A 17,224-nucleotide genomic window follows, 5' to 3' on the forward strand; every position below is an offset into this window, starting at 1 on the left:
CAGTGTTCGACTTGAGGGGGGACGCAAGAGGACGGAGTACACCAACTAATTTTCAGAAATTTTAGCGTCCCCCTACTATTATTATGTTATAATTATAACGCTTAACAAGTTTCGGGGACGCTTTTTTTTTTAAAGTAAATAGAGTCCCCCTTCTTTAATTTTTCCAAATCGAGCACTGACCGTAACCATATTATTATTATTACTACAATCGTTAAATCGTATATCATGAACTCGGAAAGAGAAAAATGTAACTTATAATAATAATGTGTTTAACAATTTAATTCTATAGTAAGATTTTAAAATAAAAACATTTAAATAACTCTATAAAGCCTATAGTGTTTACGATTTATATGAGTATGTGCCTTGTGCGTAGAGGTCAAGGCCAACGTGGTAGCAAAATACGCAGCTGCCTAGGACGGAAAATGTTGTATGAAAAACATTAAACATGAAATAGGTACGAACAATTTTAATATAATAATAATATCTCGTGTATTGAAGATCCGATTGATACTTCTCTTATGTTCTTCTCTCTACTTCTTTCTCAGTTACTAATAACAGTGGCGGTTTTCCTGTGGAGGCACCGCCTCCCTTGAAAATTTGAAAAGAAAAAAAAAGTTTTTTCATTTGCTTAAGGAGCATATTCACTATCATTTTAACTTAAAAAACTTAGAAAAAACATTCTGTAACTATGTTTAATGCTCTTAGTAAACATGGAAAGTTATTTAAAAAGCATTATAATGAAAATGTGAAACTGAACAGATTATTCATGGAGTAGGTACCTTATTGAAATTATTTTATTATTGGCTAAACAAGAATTAGCACTCCGTGACCATGACGAAAGTAGCAGCACTTTAAATAAAGGGAATTTTAAAGAATTATTCGATATGCTTTTTAGTAGGTGTTTATTAGAAATAAAAAACCACTACAAAAGTATTCAAAATAAGTTTTCTGGTTTATCAAAAACAATTCAGAATGACTTAATTACATGTATTTCTTAATACATATTCAGTTATATCAGTGACTCCCAACCTAGGGGGGCGCGCTCCCCTTGGGGGGCGTATACACATCGCTGGGGAGGCGCAAGCAGTCATCACAAAGTAAAATTTTTATTTATCAAATTTTATTATATTTAAAATGAAGAGAAGAAATGAAAAATTAATAAAGACTGGTTGTCGTTATAGATTATAGGGTCGTTAAAGTCGATAAAGTAATCGATAAAGATTACAAGTGTTTAGCCATAGTGCACCATGCCACATCGTCCGTAAATTAATCAGTACGATAAGAGAAAGCCAGGAGGAAAAACTATTAGATTAGTTTAGATATTAGATCATATACAATGGATAGAATCATCGCATATCACACCTATAGAATGAGTTGAAGTCAACATAACTATAGGACCGGTGACATCTGCGCATGCTTATCAAATGTCAATCTCTTTTTCGGCTTAAAATTGAATTTAGGCATCACTAATTCTAAATTTACGAAACATTGTTATTGATCATCATTTTGAAGTAGCAAATACAATATAATTAATTATATTATTATAATAATGCAATTTGAAACTTAACAAACACTTATACTTTATAGTTAATCGTTATCTTGTTCAATAATCAATTAATTAATATTTGCGCCAAAAATTAATGATAAGATGCCACGCGCATGCGCATATCACTGTGGTCCTACTGTTATGTTGGCTTCACAAATTATTTGTATGACTCCATCCATTGTATATGATCTAAGGTTTAGACGTGATTTAGTTTTATTTTGCAGTTGCTCAGTGCACGTCAGTGTCGTAGTACGTAGGCGTCGTGAGTGTACATATATCAAAGTAATGGCTCCTCCGAAAATAAGAACGTATATCGATGATTATGTGAAATTTGGTTTTACGTTTATTGAAAAAGATGGTGTCCAAAAGCCTCAGTGTGTTATTTGTCACGTTGTATTAAGTAACGATGCCCTCCGACCTAGTCGACTAGAACGACATATAACCACAGCTCATCCGATGCTAAAAGGAAAACCTAGAGTTTTTTTTTGCTAAAAAAAATTCTTTAAGTAAAATGAAAATTGACCACACCGGAGAGTTTTAACAAAATAATGAAAAAAATGTTGAAGCTTCATATCACATCGCCTTCATGGTGGCTCAGCAAAAGAAATCCCATACCTTGGGCGAAACATAAATTAAACCTAGCATACTTAAAGCTGTTGAAATAGTACTTAGTGAAGAAAGCAAAAGGAAAATAGCTCAAATATCTTTTTCAGATAATACAGTGAAACGACGTATAGATGAATTAGCTTTAGACATTAAAAATCAGTTGATTCATAAATTAAAACATTCTTTGCAATCCAATGTGATGAATTAACTGATGTGACTAATTGTTGCCAGCTATTAGTTTACTGCCGTTTTATAAATTAACAGTCCATCGCAGAAGAACTTCTATTTTCCCAGGCTTTAAATTTCACCTCAAAAGGCAGCGACGTTTTGTCTGTCATTGACATATTTTTTGATCAGAATGGTTTGTCTTGGAAAAATGTTGTAGGTGTCTGTACAGATGGTGCTCCTGCAATGCTAGGGTTAAGATCGGGTTTTGTAAGCCTAGTAAAAAATAAAAACCCGTCAATAATCGGTTCTTATTGTTTAATACACCGACAAGCTTTAGCTGCAAAAACGCTACCATCTGAACTTAAAAATGTACTTGAAGTATGTATAAAAGTTGTTAACACCATCAAAAGCAGTGCACTTAACTCGCGTCTTTTTAAGATTCTTTGTTCAGAGCTGTCCGCGGAACATTCTGTTTTATTATTCCATACAGAGGTTCGTTGGTTATCAAAAGGAAATATGTTTGAACGTTTGTACGAATTAAAATCTGAAGTGGAAATTATGCTTTTACAATTAGGAAAAAACAATCTTCGTGAGAATTTTACCGATGAAACCTTCACATTCTACTTTGCGTACCTAGTGGATATTTTTGAAACTATTAATAACCTAAATCTCAAATTACAAGGGAGGAATACGAATATTATAACCGCCAAAAATTCTATAAACTCATTTCTAGAAAAGATACAGCTGTGGAAACGCCGAGTAAACAAAGAGACTCCTAATTTTTCGTCTTTCCGTCGATTGAACGAACTTATCTCTGATGAGGAAGAATCTATTTGTCTTGTTGGATTGAAAAGTATTAACATCTTGACTGTTTGATTGATGAATTCATGCGATATTTTCCGGATTTTTCTAACGAAAGTTGGAAATATCGGTAATAAGTTGTCCATTCAGTTCTAACGTAGACACATTGCCGGATACATTTCAAGAACAGGCAATCGAGCTGAAGAAAGATTCACGCACAAAAATTGATTTTAATTAACAGTGGCAGCTCTTTGAAAGAGTTTTGGGTAAAATATTAACCCATTTATTCTGAAATTTCAAATGAAGCCTTATAAACTCCTTGTACAATTTTCATCGACTTATTTATGTGAATCTGGATTCATCACCTTGGCCATTATAAAAACCAAACATAGAAATCGCTTGGATGTCGAATCTAACTTGAGGTGTTCTTTATCAAACATCGAGCCGAACTTTAAAAAATTGTCCAAAGAAAAGTGTTGTCAGCCTTCACATTAAATATTAATTTTATTATACATTCTATTATTTATATTTTTTACTAATTTATTATAATAATTACTCACGTCAATTTATAATTCCACTATAATACTATATTATTTACAATTATTTATATTTTATAATTACTATCATCAATAAAAAAGTAGTCTTTCCGAATATTATATAGTTTATTTGTAAAATGTAAAGTAAACAAAAAAATTATAATTTTTTCAATTTATAGGTGGGGGGGGGGGCGCGAGATTTTTGAAAATCTACAAAGGGGGCGTAGAATAAATAAGGTTGGGAACCACTGAGTTATATCAAACAAGAAATTAAACAATGCATGTTTTATTCAGTTCAAATAGATTACACTATTGATATAATTCAAAAAACTCTACTAAAAACTGTTCTATCATATTAAGGTTTGTTAATAAAAATTCGGAACTAGTTGAACGTTTTCTTGTTTTCCATAATGTTAGTGATGATCATACAGCTGAAGGATTGTTTAACTTAATAACTTCTGTTTTAAATGAATTTGACATTGGGAAAAAGTTAGTTGGCCAATGTTATGATGGTGCAAGTGTTATGGCAGGAAATTTGACAGAATTACAAACTAAAGTAAAAAATGTTGCACCCAATGCAATATTTACACATTGTTTAGCGCATCGATTAAACTTGGTACTGCAAAATGGCTGTAATATGAATTCAAAATGTCGTATTTTCTTTGCAAATTTAACTGGCATATCAGCTTATCTCCATAGTTCTATCTTGCTCACTAATAGGGTGATCATATTAAAAAAATAAGAAAACGGGACAGCATTTATTCCCCCCCCCTCCCCCCGAAAAAACTCTCATTTATATAATTCACACATATGCACACAAATCTCGAGAGTTAAAGTCCAAATCTCTATCATATAAACAATTATTTTCTTTTTACTTTATCCTTTTTTAGTAAAATAACCTAACTAATAAAATATTTTCTTTTAATTATTATTAAACAATATTTTCTCTTAATTCAGGCAACATCATGGACAATGAAAAGTGTCTTGTTTTATTACGTTTGTACGGCGCTAAAGATTTTTTGTGGAATAGTAAATCTCCACATTACCACAGTAAAAGATTAAGGGAAGGTTTGTGGAATGAAATAAGTTTACTAATGAACTTACCTGTCGCTGAATTAAAGAAGGAAATGACCACCCTTTAAGCCCACCCTTTTCGTTTAGGCTTTTTTTTTAATAATGTGATGTATCACGATGAAAGCGGCAGCAGCACGGGCACGTGATACATCCATGGTTGATCATGGACCACTGAACGGGTCTTGTGATCGCTCGGCGAACAGCTGGATCACTTGCCGCGCGAGGCTGCCGCGCTCTTTAAAAGTATAGTACCTAATTATGGCTCTCGCGGCAAATGTCAGGTTTGCCGCGGACGAACATGGTGCGCGAGGCAGCCGCGCGTAGTCGATACCCACCTTAATGGTGGTGTACTGGTGTATTATCTATGATAAACTATTAGGCATTATTTTTTTCTCACACATAATTTTATTCACGTGCGCGCATGTGGTACGCTAGGACATTATATTAAGGTGATGTACGACGCGTATCCTCGTTCAAGATATACGTAGGTCATTGTGCCGGCAGTCGTGGTGTGTGTACACCTACGGATTACGAAGGCGTTTAATGATATTTAACGTACTTATACATTTAGAATTTAGAAATGATTTGCTGTTAAACAATATTAAATTCCATTATACTGGTTTCAACGGAAATAAAACGTACACGAAAACAATAATTATTTATTACCTATGATTTCAGCTCATGTGAATAGTGTTTTTATATTCTCGAATCGAATAAAAAAGTGGTCGGATATAATTTCATTTGCACGTTATTGTTTCACATGTTCTGCGTAAAGATATTTGAAAAATTTAGCCTAAAATAATTAATACAATTGCAATTTATTGAATTAAAACGAAAATCACATTCCTACCCGTTGGAACCTTATATCTAATTATGTCTTTAATATTTCACGGGGTTTTTTGGTAAAAAATTATATGGTATAATATGATGTACATAATTTTGTGTTGTGAGACTAGAAATTTCAGTAGGTTCTAGCATTTACATTTTACAATATCTTTATTGTGTTTTTACATTTGAGTTATAGCTTAAATTATAGTGTTAAATGTATTATATTCAACCTTCGTCCAGAATCGTTTTCGGAATTCAATGATATATCGTCCTATTCACAATGTACACAAATATAATATTAATAATATAACTGACACGACTGTCCTGGGAATACCATTACAATCATCAAATATTATAATCCATATTATCTCAGTCTGTGTGTACTCCCATTATATCCTCTATGTCTAAGAAGCAAAACGACAAAAAAACGTACGGTCTCAATGTCTTCATAGTTTGTTTTTCCTGATCGATGTACGTGAAATGTTTAAATTATGATGCAACTCTACGTCTTGATTTAGACGATAATATGTGAAATAGGTAATTTTATTATTATCTGTTTATATTTCTCATCGGAATAATAATTTTTTCTATGTTATAACAAAATTTAATGATTAAACTATGATTTCGAAAGTCTTGATTGTCAATTTATTTTTATTTTTTCCCTCGCCTTCTATCAATATGTTTAAGATATGAAACAGAACCATGAGTATTGATAAAGAACTATTATAGAACCATGTATTTACAAACTTCGGTTTAAAAATATCCTAACTGTAGATACGCCACTATTTTTAGAATGATTTATTATCACTTTCAAGTTTATTTGAATCCGAGCTCTGATGGTTAGCTTTAAATCTGTCATGTTTATCATTACAATTTGGGATGGTTACTTTGTATATTGAAGTTAATGAGAAATTAAAATACTCTATAAACTATTATTATACTATTTACTATTAAATCGTTGAGTATGTAGAAATTTTAATGAAGGGAGTCCGAACCTGAACTCCCCCCCCCTTGGGTACGCCCTTGATGGAATTACAATTTGTATGATTAATTTGTAATTTTTTTAAAGGTATATGGAAGTTCAACATTCAAAGGGAAGGAGAGAAACTTCAGGGATATTGGTAATTTGTGTATGGGATCCGCCAAAATGTTTTGGAAAGACGGTGGATTTGGATTGAAACATTTTGAATAGGTATCTCTGTCAGTCTATGTTGCATAGCAGCAATTCTCTAACTGAGGATCGCCAACAATCTTTTTAGGGTTGCCACTATATAAAATAACTAGTAAGGTATTTTGTGAATATCATCATGATAATTATCGTTGAGAATTACAATTGATAAAAGTATGATATATTAATCATGCTAATTTATCACTACTTTTATCATTAATATAATACATAGGTAGATAATATTATATAATATATATAATATACCATAACCTTCTAAAAATACTAGGTAACTCAGTAGCGAGGGGAGTTGGTAAATTGGATTCTAAATAACCTTTTATTGGTAAATTGGGTCCCGAGAAAATAAAGGCAGTAGGTAAGTTGTGCCTCGGGAAAAGAAAGGTAATAGGTTAAGTCCAAGGTAAACAATTTTTTTTTAAATACCTAATAATTTTTATTATAAGTCAATTTTAATATTATAGTGTTTTTTATTACATTTTCGGTAAAAACTTAAAAGATACGAATTTAACAAACTCAAATTGACGTATAGTACGCAATGCACGCTATGAGAACTATCATCAATATTGGTATTAACTGATAACTAACATACGATGTACGACAAGCTAATGAATGTATATGCCTATATACGTATCTTAATTAGACATAATCAAAATTACGTCGTTGCGAAATTATTTGATCACAATGGAATCGATAACCGATAGAAACAGTGAGGATTGTTATTTGTAAAACGACTATGGCGTTGTAGTATAGTTAGTAGTTGGAACTCAATTTATCTACTACCTTTTTTTCCTCGGGACCCAACTTATCTAATATCTTTTTTTCCCGGGACTCAATTTACCGCTTTCAAAATGTACACAAAATATCGCGGACTCAATTTACTTAGCCCCGTAGCGAGATATTAAACTCCTCGAAGGGACTGGATCGTATTAACCGATTACGCACTAAACACGGGCGCTGTAAAGAGTTGCTTTGTAAATGAAAAATGCAGATCTACCAAACTGTAATTGCGGAAATCCCTCTCAGACTATTCACCACATACTAAAAGACGGTCCCATTCGCGCATCAAGGATCAATAGGCATTAGCCTGTGAAGTGTACAATGTATTTCAACTTGCACAGTCAAAAACGCCAATATTATCGTACCCGAGTCTTATTAGTTTTTATAAAATATAATTTTTAAAATTAATAAAATTTATAAATTTTTCCTTTATTCGACTTTAAAAAATTAAGAAAATTCAAATTGATCGAAATTTAAACATTTGAGGTCTGGAAATTATCAGGGGGGGGTATAGGTATAGGTGTCGAAGAGCAATATAACCACTCGTTTATCTGTTGGTACAATTATTATAACAATATTCTATGGCTCTACTATATACGAGTACATGAATGACAATATTTTAATATTGATATTTTATTTTATTATATTGCTAATCGGTGTTTTTATTTTTAAAAATCCGATAAAAAAATTCAGAAATTCGTAAGATTAGTTTAATTATTTTTTTATTAACTGCAGAAGGTATACATCACGTACCTAAGTGTAATTATCTAATACTTTGTTGATTTTAATAAGAAATACCAACTGTTCGGGGTCTACTAATTAAATTATGAATTAAAATATAGAAACGTTTAAATTATTTAATAATTAATTTTTTGTTAATCAGTAAATACGTTTAAGCGTGTGGTGTTACTTGCAAATAAAATTTACTGTGAAATATTTTTCAGTTACAAAAGTAATATTGTATATGATCACCTCAAATATTAGATTTTGTATTTTTTTTACTATTTTCTTTTAAAAATTTATAAAACCCACATGAGTAATATAAAACAATAATAATAACGAATAAAGTGCTTGTAAGAATACATTTAAATCATGCGTTTAGTTTGTCTAATTATTATTCAGTCGGGTTTATTTACATTTCATAAATACTTGTTATATAAATCATTAAAATTACCTCAAGTGATGTGAAAATATGAATGGACTATGGAACATATCACCAATGAATAATTTAACGTTAATAATAACTATACAATAAATATCGCTGTATTATTTAAGCATTAGGACCTTGGGATTGTTATTTTGGAACCATCATATGATTTGAATATAAATAATAAGTACCTATTTTTATTCGTTTTTTTTTCATTTGATTGAATGTTCATTGCTTAAAAATTATTATCTTAGTAATGCATAACCTAACTTAACCACAGCAAGATAATGAATATCAAAATATATTTGAAAAAAAAAATACGTTGGAAAATGGTAGTACAAGGTAGTGTATTGTGAAAAACAATTCTTTTGATTTGTGTTAAATGATTACATTTTAACTATAATGCGCTAACATAGGATGAGGAATTAGAAAAACTATATTACCTACATTAATTTTTCAAGTCATAAAACAAGAAATATTATTTAAAAAAATATAAAAAAGCAGCACTTGCTTGATGAAATGTATTATATTTAATAATAAGAAATGACACTTTAAAGTCTATAATGTTTCGTTTCGTGATTGACGGACTATTTGAAATCAAATATGACCTATCTCTAAAAAATGAATACAATTGTAAATCGAGAAGTCTAAGAGTGGGAAGGAAATAGGCGTTGATGAATTGTGCGGAACAGTCCTTTTTTTAAATACACATGCGGTATTTCTTGATATTTCATTGAGCAAGCGTTAATATACTTACAAGTTCAGCAATTTGTATTTACAAATTTATTATTTTAGTTTCGTACGCCTATAATGTTTGATTTACTACGCAGTTGGAAATCTAATATTCTATCTGTCAGCTTTTATTGTATTTCCTGTGAATAGTGTTTGTGAATCATTATATTTGTGTATTCTCTTATTCGAATATTATATTTTAGTTTAAGTACTTTCATATTTTATATTTGAAAATAAATATTTAATTAATTATTTTTGGGAATAGAAGTTCACTAATTCAACTAGTGTGGATACATGGTTAAGTTACAGACACAATGATTTACTCAAAACGTTTTATTTTAAACTTTATGATCAACATTGTACAAAGATTTTGAAATTCAAATATTATTTGTTTTGAAAATATGATTAATTAAACACGAGTAATTTGGTAAATTAGTATATAAAATATAAAAACTTTTATTTTTATTCGTTGGTAACACATATAAGTTAAAATCCTACTTAAATAGTTTTAGTTTTCAATCAAATAAAATACAAATACAAATGTATGAGTATGGATAGACATAATTTATGCTTATTAATCTGTGATATCGATTGTTTATTTTTATAGTTAAATGTTGTGAAATTTCTGATTAAAAACCAATACCCTTAAAATGTTTGTGTTGTAGGTAGTGTTCTATTAAAATCTGTTACTGAATTTTAATTCCGATAAAAAATTACGGGTTTATTCTTAAATTTAAAATTACATATTTCGTTTTAACTATATATAGCTAATAAGTATCAAGAACGATATTTATATGTTTAAATTATGCCTACACACAAAAATAAAGTGTATTATTTTAATATTAAATTTGTGATTTTAGACAGAAAAATGTGGTTATACTTACAACAAAAACATGACATAAATACCATACAAAGCGGTGACGAATAATATTATAGATTATCGTCAACACGAAACGTCATAAGCATGACGTTGAATTTACACTTGGTAGATAAAATATTTATATATTTGTGCCAAGCTCGAAATTATATAGAAAAGTCACTAACGCGATTGATCCACATTCTCATGTACATCTGAAAATAATAATTATACCTATAAAATAATAGTAAATATGTGTTTTAGTTGGTTAATAGAGTCCTATACTCAAAAAAAAAAAAAAAAAATGAAGAGACAATTATAAAATCAGTTACATGATTATAAAACTTTTATGATTTATTTACATTTTTTTTTTTATTTGACGCTTAAGACACCTTATATAAACATAACTGTGTATGCTAGAATGCTATTTTTATAACATAGTCACAAAGATTATGCATTATCGTGTTACTATATACACTGATTAGGTATGTTACGCGTTTGCAGTGCAATTCATATATGTATTTACATATAGACCTTATGCTTTAACATATTGCGGGTATTCTAATCGTGAAATTCCATTAATAACTATTCGGCTAGGATTTTAGAAATGTGTTCACCGTATATGCTAATATTTTAAAATCAATTTTTAATTATTATGATTGTAGGAAGTTGTGTTTGATTGATGTTTTATATATTACACATGCGCATATTTGTATAGCAATTATTTACAAGTAAAAATTATACACAATAATATTCATATTTAGACAAAATATCTATATATAATATTTAAGAATACATTTGGTGTTAAATATACCTAATATGTGAAAATTTTTAAATTTACCTATTGATATTGATAACTTTTCAGTAGAAAATATTCTGCTGTTTAAGAAAAAAATCTCCTGTAAACTGTATTCTATATTAAATACATAAATAAATTAAATTAAGTTAAATGAAGTTAGATCAAGGTATTATTGCGTAATGTGTGTACAGGGCTGTAGCAACTAAATATTGCGCTTGGGGTGAAACTTCAAAATGCGTCCTTAAGTATTTTAATTTATGAAAAAATCATAATATTTTTTATAAACGCAATATAAATAATGATTTTTCTTTTTAGCTATGTAAGCGTTTGTTAATTTTATTTAAATCAATAACGTATTAAATTATAAATATTCATTCAAGTTATAAGTAGGTACATAGGTATAACATAATAATATTTATAAGTTATATAAGTAAATAGGTATATTAATATATAAATACATCATATTATTTTTGTAATAAGTTAGAACTTATAAGTAACAATTAAATTGCAAATATTTCGTTTTCGTGCCCTCCCAGGAATTGCGCCCTGGGCGTAGGCACCTCAAATTCCTCCTCTTGCTACGGGTCTGTGTGTGTAACATAATTTTATGTTTTTTCGTTTTCCTAAAAGTTTCAGAAGAAAAAATTATAATTTTATAAACACTTAAACGTATCTAAATTACTAATACTGTAGATTGTTATTTTTAAAAATACCACTTAACAAAAGTCAATGTTAATTCTAATAAGTATTTGTTGAATATATTCTCAATTATGTATTTAATATGATTTTTTTCACGCCTACCATGCGTACGCAAATTACTAAATCTTTCATTAAAAAAAAAAATTCGAGATTTTGCACGTTGGAAACATTGTATGCTGGACGATGATAAGTGTTTTATTTGAAAGACAATGAAATATAATCATTAGTAAATATATTCATATTATCTCAACAATTTAAATTCTTTCTTAAAAATGTACTTACAATTTTAGTATTTATACGAATTCAGTTGACAGTATAGCTTACGAAATTCGATGAAACGATGGCTTACATTTATAAATAAATATTAAAACGAAGACCGTGGAAACACATATTATTCAAACGAAGAAAACCATACCAGCATAGTTTATAAGGATGGGACTTTCTTCAGAGTACACTATTTCTATATGGCAGATGTTTAAAGAGCTATTATTTATTGAATGTAATCAATAGTCACTACATGGTTTATTCTTCTATCTAGCAGATTATCCAAATATAGTGTACCTGTATATTAATAACATCGCATGTATCAAATAAATGTAATTTTTTATTCTTTAGACTGTCAAATATGCGTATATATCATTATTTTAAACCCGTATTTGTAGGATTCTATTGATATATTTATGGAATAAAATTGTTGGATGTTATAAAAAAATTGTGATATATGGCACAGCAGAAAATGTATTGAGACATTTGTCTTTTTTTTTATTATAATTTGTGTTCTTTTACCGAGAAAGTATGACCTCGGAGAACTATAATTCATTATTATAACATGACCTGTTTCTATCAAATGTATGATTTACTTTTGTTTCTAATGGAAATCACAATTCGATCAGATTTATTTAGATAAATCTTTTATTTATTTATTTGATTAGATTTACAGTAAACAATTATTACTGAAAAAATTAGGAACTCAGTGGATTAGCTTGAAAAAAAATTAAATATTTAAAAGAATTTTCAATTTTTTTTTTTTTAATGAATATAATTTACATGGTACAATTGTATATAAGGCTAAATTAGTTTATAATTTTTTATCCTTAATAAGTATAACAACATTTTTTATTTGAAAATTAAATGATTACATTTTCTTATATTATCTAAGAGTTATCACTAGAATGATATAAAAAATTACAATAGCAGAAATAATTTTCGAAACGAGTTTTGACAATATTATTTTAAACATTCCATGAAAATTATTAAGATATAATACTGTTTTAAACGAAACATATACATTTTCAACTGTGTGTAATATTGCATGTAAAAATTAAAAAAATCAAATCATTGAGAGCCGCTTTTTGTATATTATGATAATTTATTTTTTAACGTTTTTTCGTATGCCATAAACAATAAAAATATGTATAATAGGAATAAAAAATCAGTAGATAGTCCAAAGCGTAAGATTTAAAAATATTATTTAAGTAAAAACATAATATATTAGTAATTACAGTAATAATGTTAATTTTAAATGGCTTTTTTTTTTTTTTGAGTAAAGACTTCGACGACAAAGGTCATTGGCCGAAAAATATAGGTTTATGTATACTTACTCTTACTACAAGGTATATAGTTTTTTTTTTTTTTTGTAGGTTGAATGTGAGATGAAGACAGCTAGAGATATATACATTGGTTATAATACAAAATAAATAATAAATAGATAAAAAGATAGAACAATAAAGGTTAAAAAATACCGGGCGTACAAAAGTTAAATTGTTTTGTATAAATTAGTATCAATAATACATTTTAATATATTGTAGATATTTAGAGGTTCGTTATTGAGGCATTCGGTGAGGATATTTGGAATGTTGTGTTTAGTTCTTTCTTCATTGCATTGGCGGAATTCCAACAGTAGGTGTTTGATGGAGATTTCATGTCCGCATGTAGTACATGGTTCGGGTTTACTATTTTCTATGAGATGTTTATGGGTGAGCCAGGTGTGTCCTATTCTTAGACGAGTTAGAATTACATCCTGTTTTCGGTTTAGATTTAGTGGATTGGTCCATTTATCTGTAGAACGTTTTATCTCCCTTAATTTGTTGTCTCTCAATAAGTGCCATTTCTTGCCCCATAGGTTGAATATTGTATTTTTGGTTTCTCTTTTGAGGTCATCTTTGGAGTACAATTTAATAATATTAATAGTTTGATCATCCGTTGCTTGTTTCGCTACTGCGTCTAATCTTTCGTTCCTCTCTATTCCGATGTGACTAGGTTAGTTAGATATCCATGTTAATATTATAAGTTTGTGGTTAGTATTGAGAAGTTTGATAATGTCGTTGATGATTTCATTTTTTTTTTTTGTATTTTGAATGCTTGTCCGAGTACTTAGAGAATCAGTGAGAATATTAAAATAAAGGTTTGGTATCTTATTAATTAGTTGAATTGCTTTCCTGATCGCTAAGGCTTTAGAAGTAAAGATGATGTTTAGAACTGGTATTCTAAATTTGTGTACTGAATTGTTGATAATTATTTCAGATCTAATACTAGTCTCAGTTTTGAATGCATCTATATATACTAAAGTTTGTTCATTGTTTTGCATTTTTTCATTATAAAGATTCCTAAATATCTGTGGATTTGTATTTTTTTATTATTTTCCGTAAAACTAAAATCTACTGCAAACTTATTTAGACTCCAAGGTGGTTTAGAGACAGCTTTGATATGTGTTTAGGATTAATTCTGAGAGTTTCAAAGAAAGATTTCTATTATTTTGCCAATTGCTTTGCTTGTGTCGATGGGTGCGTTATATGCATCATTATTTATTTATTTATTTTTTTTAATATAGTTTTATAGTTTGGGTGGTCCGGATAAGAGGCAATTTCAATTGCGTATTGAAGTTCGAGTAATTGGCGTCTCTTTTTTCGTGAAATCTTCCCTGAAATGCATAGCAAACTGTTGATCGAACTACTTTTAAATGCACATGCTATTAGTTGAAGGTTTATGTTTTGGATTGTTTGAAGTTTGGCTAGTAGTTTCTTTGGCACTACCGTATATTATGGAACCGTAATCTATTATAGATCTGATGAGTGCTATATGATGTACCTTGAGAAGAATTTCGTTTTGTGCTCCCCATTTGTTGTTTAGTAATATCTTTATGATGTTAGTGGTCTTGATAGTATTAGTTTTAAGTGTGGAAATGTATTTGTTCCAGTTCAGGTTGTTATCAAAGGTCATCCCAAGGATTTTGACATTCTTAATCATGGGTATGATTATATTATTTAGTTTAACTTATGGTTTGGGAGCTTTTCTTGGTCTTTTTCGAAAATACTATACATTTCGATTTGCTGGGAGCAAAGTTTAAACCATTAATTTTGCTTCAATTGTTTATGATATCTAAGCTCGTTTGAATGTATTCTAGGGTGGATTTATTATTATTATTACCTTTGCAATGAATATTAATATTAATGTCGTCGGAAAATATATTTATGTGTATTAATAGCAATTAGAAACAGAATAACGCTAGTGGGGGAACCTTGTACAACGTCATTTTATAAGATGAATTCTTTGGATAATGTATTGTATTTAAATTAGTTAATACCTCTTTGATAATTATTTTTTCATTGAGTGCAATTAGATCTTCATCTGTGGGAAGAGTCTCATGAAGTATGTTAAATGGTTTTATTGATAGACATTGAGCTATATGCAGCAAAATGAACGTCCAGACAATATAAAAAACGAGGCTTTTATTTTTTAAATTTAGTCTTTTACTCCATAATAATTGGAAATAGTCGTTAAAGAAATTCTTATAAAACTATATATATATCATTACAGAAAAATGCAAAGTTAAAAACAAAACGCTATAAAACTGGGTTCACGACAATAATTTCCGTGCCATCGCGCCGTCGTTAGTCGCTGTGCATCATCATTTACAAATTCGCAGATAAAAAAAATTGCAGAACTGAATTAGTTTATAAATAAATTTACCATTAAATTAAGTTAAATATATATATATATATATATATATATAAATATTAAATTTAGTATTAAGTATAATTAATTTTCCAATAAAAGGGTTTTTCTTGTTCGTTATTGTACGGAGTTTATGTTAAATAATTTAAGTCTCCCCAGAATATTGACTACGAGCCGTTACTGGATTTAACAATTTGGATTTCCGAAAATTAAATGCGAACTAATTCTGGCCAAATTGTACATGTAATTCAGAATAGCTGAATGTTTATGTAGTTTTTCAAAAGCTCTTATCAAATGCAGTTCCATATGACATCGTATAACATAATGCATGATTCATATGACAATTTAATTAATTATTATTAATTTATAATATTATAAATACCAAAAAGTAAAGTATTCATTCTCGTATTGAATTCTAATTACGTATATGAATATCTCTTAGGTTTATAAGATATTATTATTTAAATTAACAATAATTTTCAAAACCATCTTATTTTTTATTTTTCAAAAACTATGATTTGATAACATAAATATTTGATTGCGAGTATAACGATTGTTATTATTATAATACAATTTTAAAACAAAGCTTAAAAAATATATTCGTTATGAATTTATCAAATAACAGTACATTATTTAATTTGATAGTGCATAAATAAAAGCTTCTAAATGTATTTTTGAATATTCTATATTCGAGACAGACGTTCACAAAAAATTCACTAATCTTCTAAGGCCGTGGCCCGCACTAAAGAGTAAAAATAGATAAAAACAAAAACCAAATATATGATTATATCATTCGATTCATGAGACTGCCTGATCGTCTACAATTATGTTAATTATTATTTTATTTTTATTTTCTACTGTAACATGTAGGATTTTGGTATTGCTATCAAAATATATTATATTTGGAATTTAATTATTTATTTAGCTGAAATGTGGTATTCAAAATATATTTGAGGTTGGTGGAGGGGGGAAGAGGGACATAACCCCCCACGTGCCTGTGTCATATAATTGCGCACGCGGAACGCAGTTTTCAAATCGTTGTACTGAGCTCCTCTACTTAATTTTTCACAATTCGAGCACTGGTTCCCAGGACATATAAAGTATTGAAAACCGAACGAGACGGCCATCGCCAACACGTGTATTACCATAATACGTAAATTTAGATCCAACATATAACGCCGCATAATATATTTATATTAAACGCGTACAGCGTACAGTTGCAGTTTGTAATCGTTGAGATATTACAGTTTTTTTAAAACTTTAGTTTTAATAAAGTATTAATTTTAGTTATTAGTTATTAGTTTTAGTTTTATTAAAGTATTAGTTCTAATAATTTAGTTTTTTAATAGTATATATGATAATAATGAAAAAAAAAAGCTTACTGTTACATTGCGCATATTGTTTATTTATTTTGTATTAATTTTTTACGCGTAGTTTACTTCCGCTCGGCGTTATGTGTACGCGTGTCGTGATCACGTGCTCACCCGCCGTACAACACTCTATATATAGGTACAT

The sequence above is a fragment of the Sipha flava genome, unplaced genomic scaffold, assembly GCF_003268045.1.
Source record: "Sipha flava isolate LNK unplaced genomic scaffold, YSA_version1 115_pilon_pilon, whole genome shotgun sequence".
Taxonomy (NCBI): domain Eukaryota; kingdom Metazoa; phylum Arthropoda; class Insecta; order Hemiptera; family Aphididae; genus Sipha; species Sipha flava.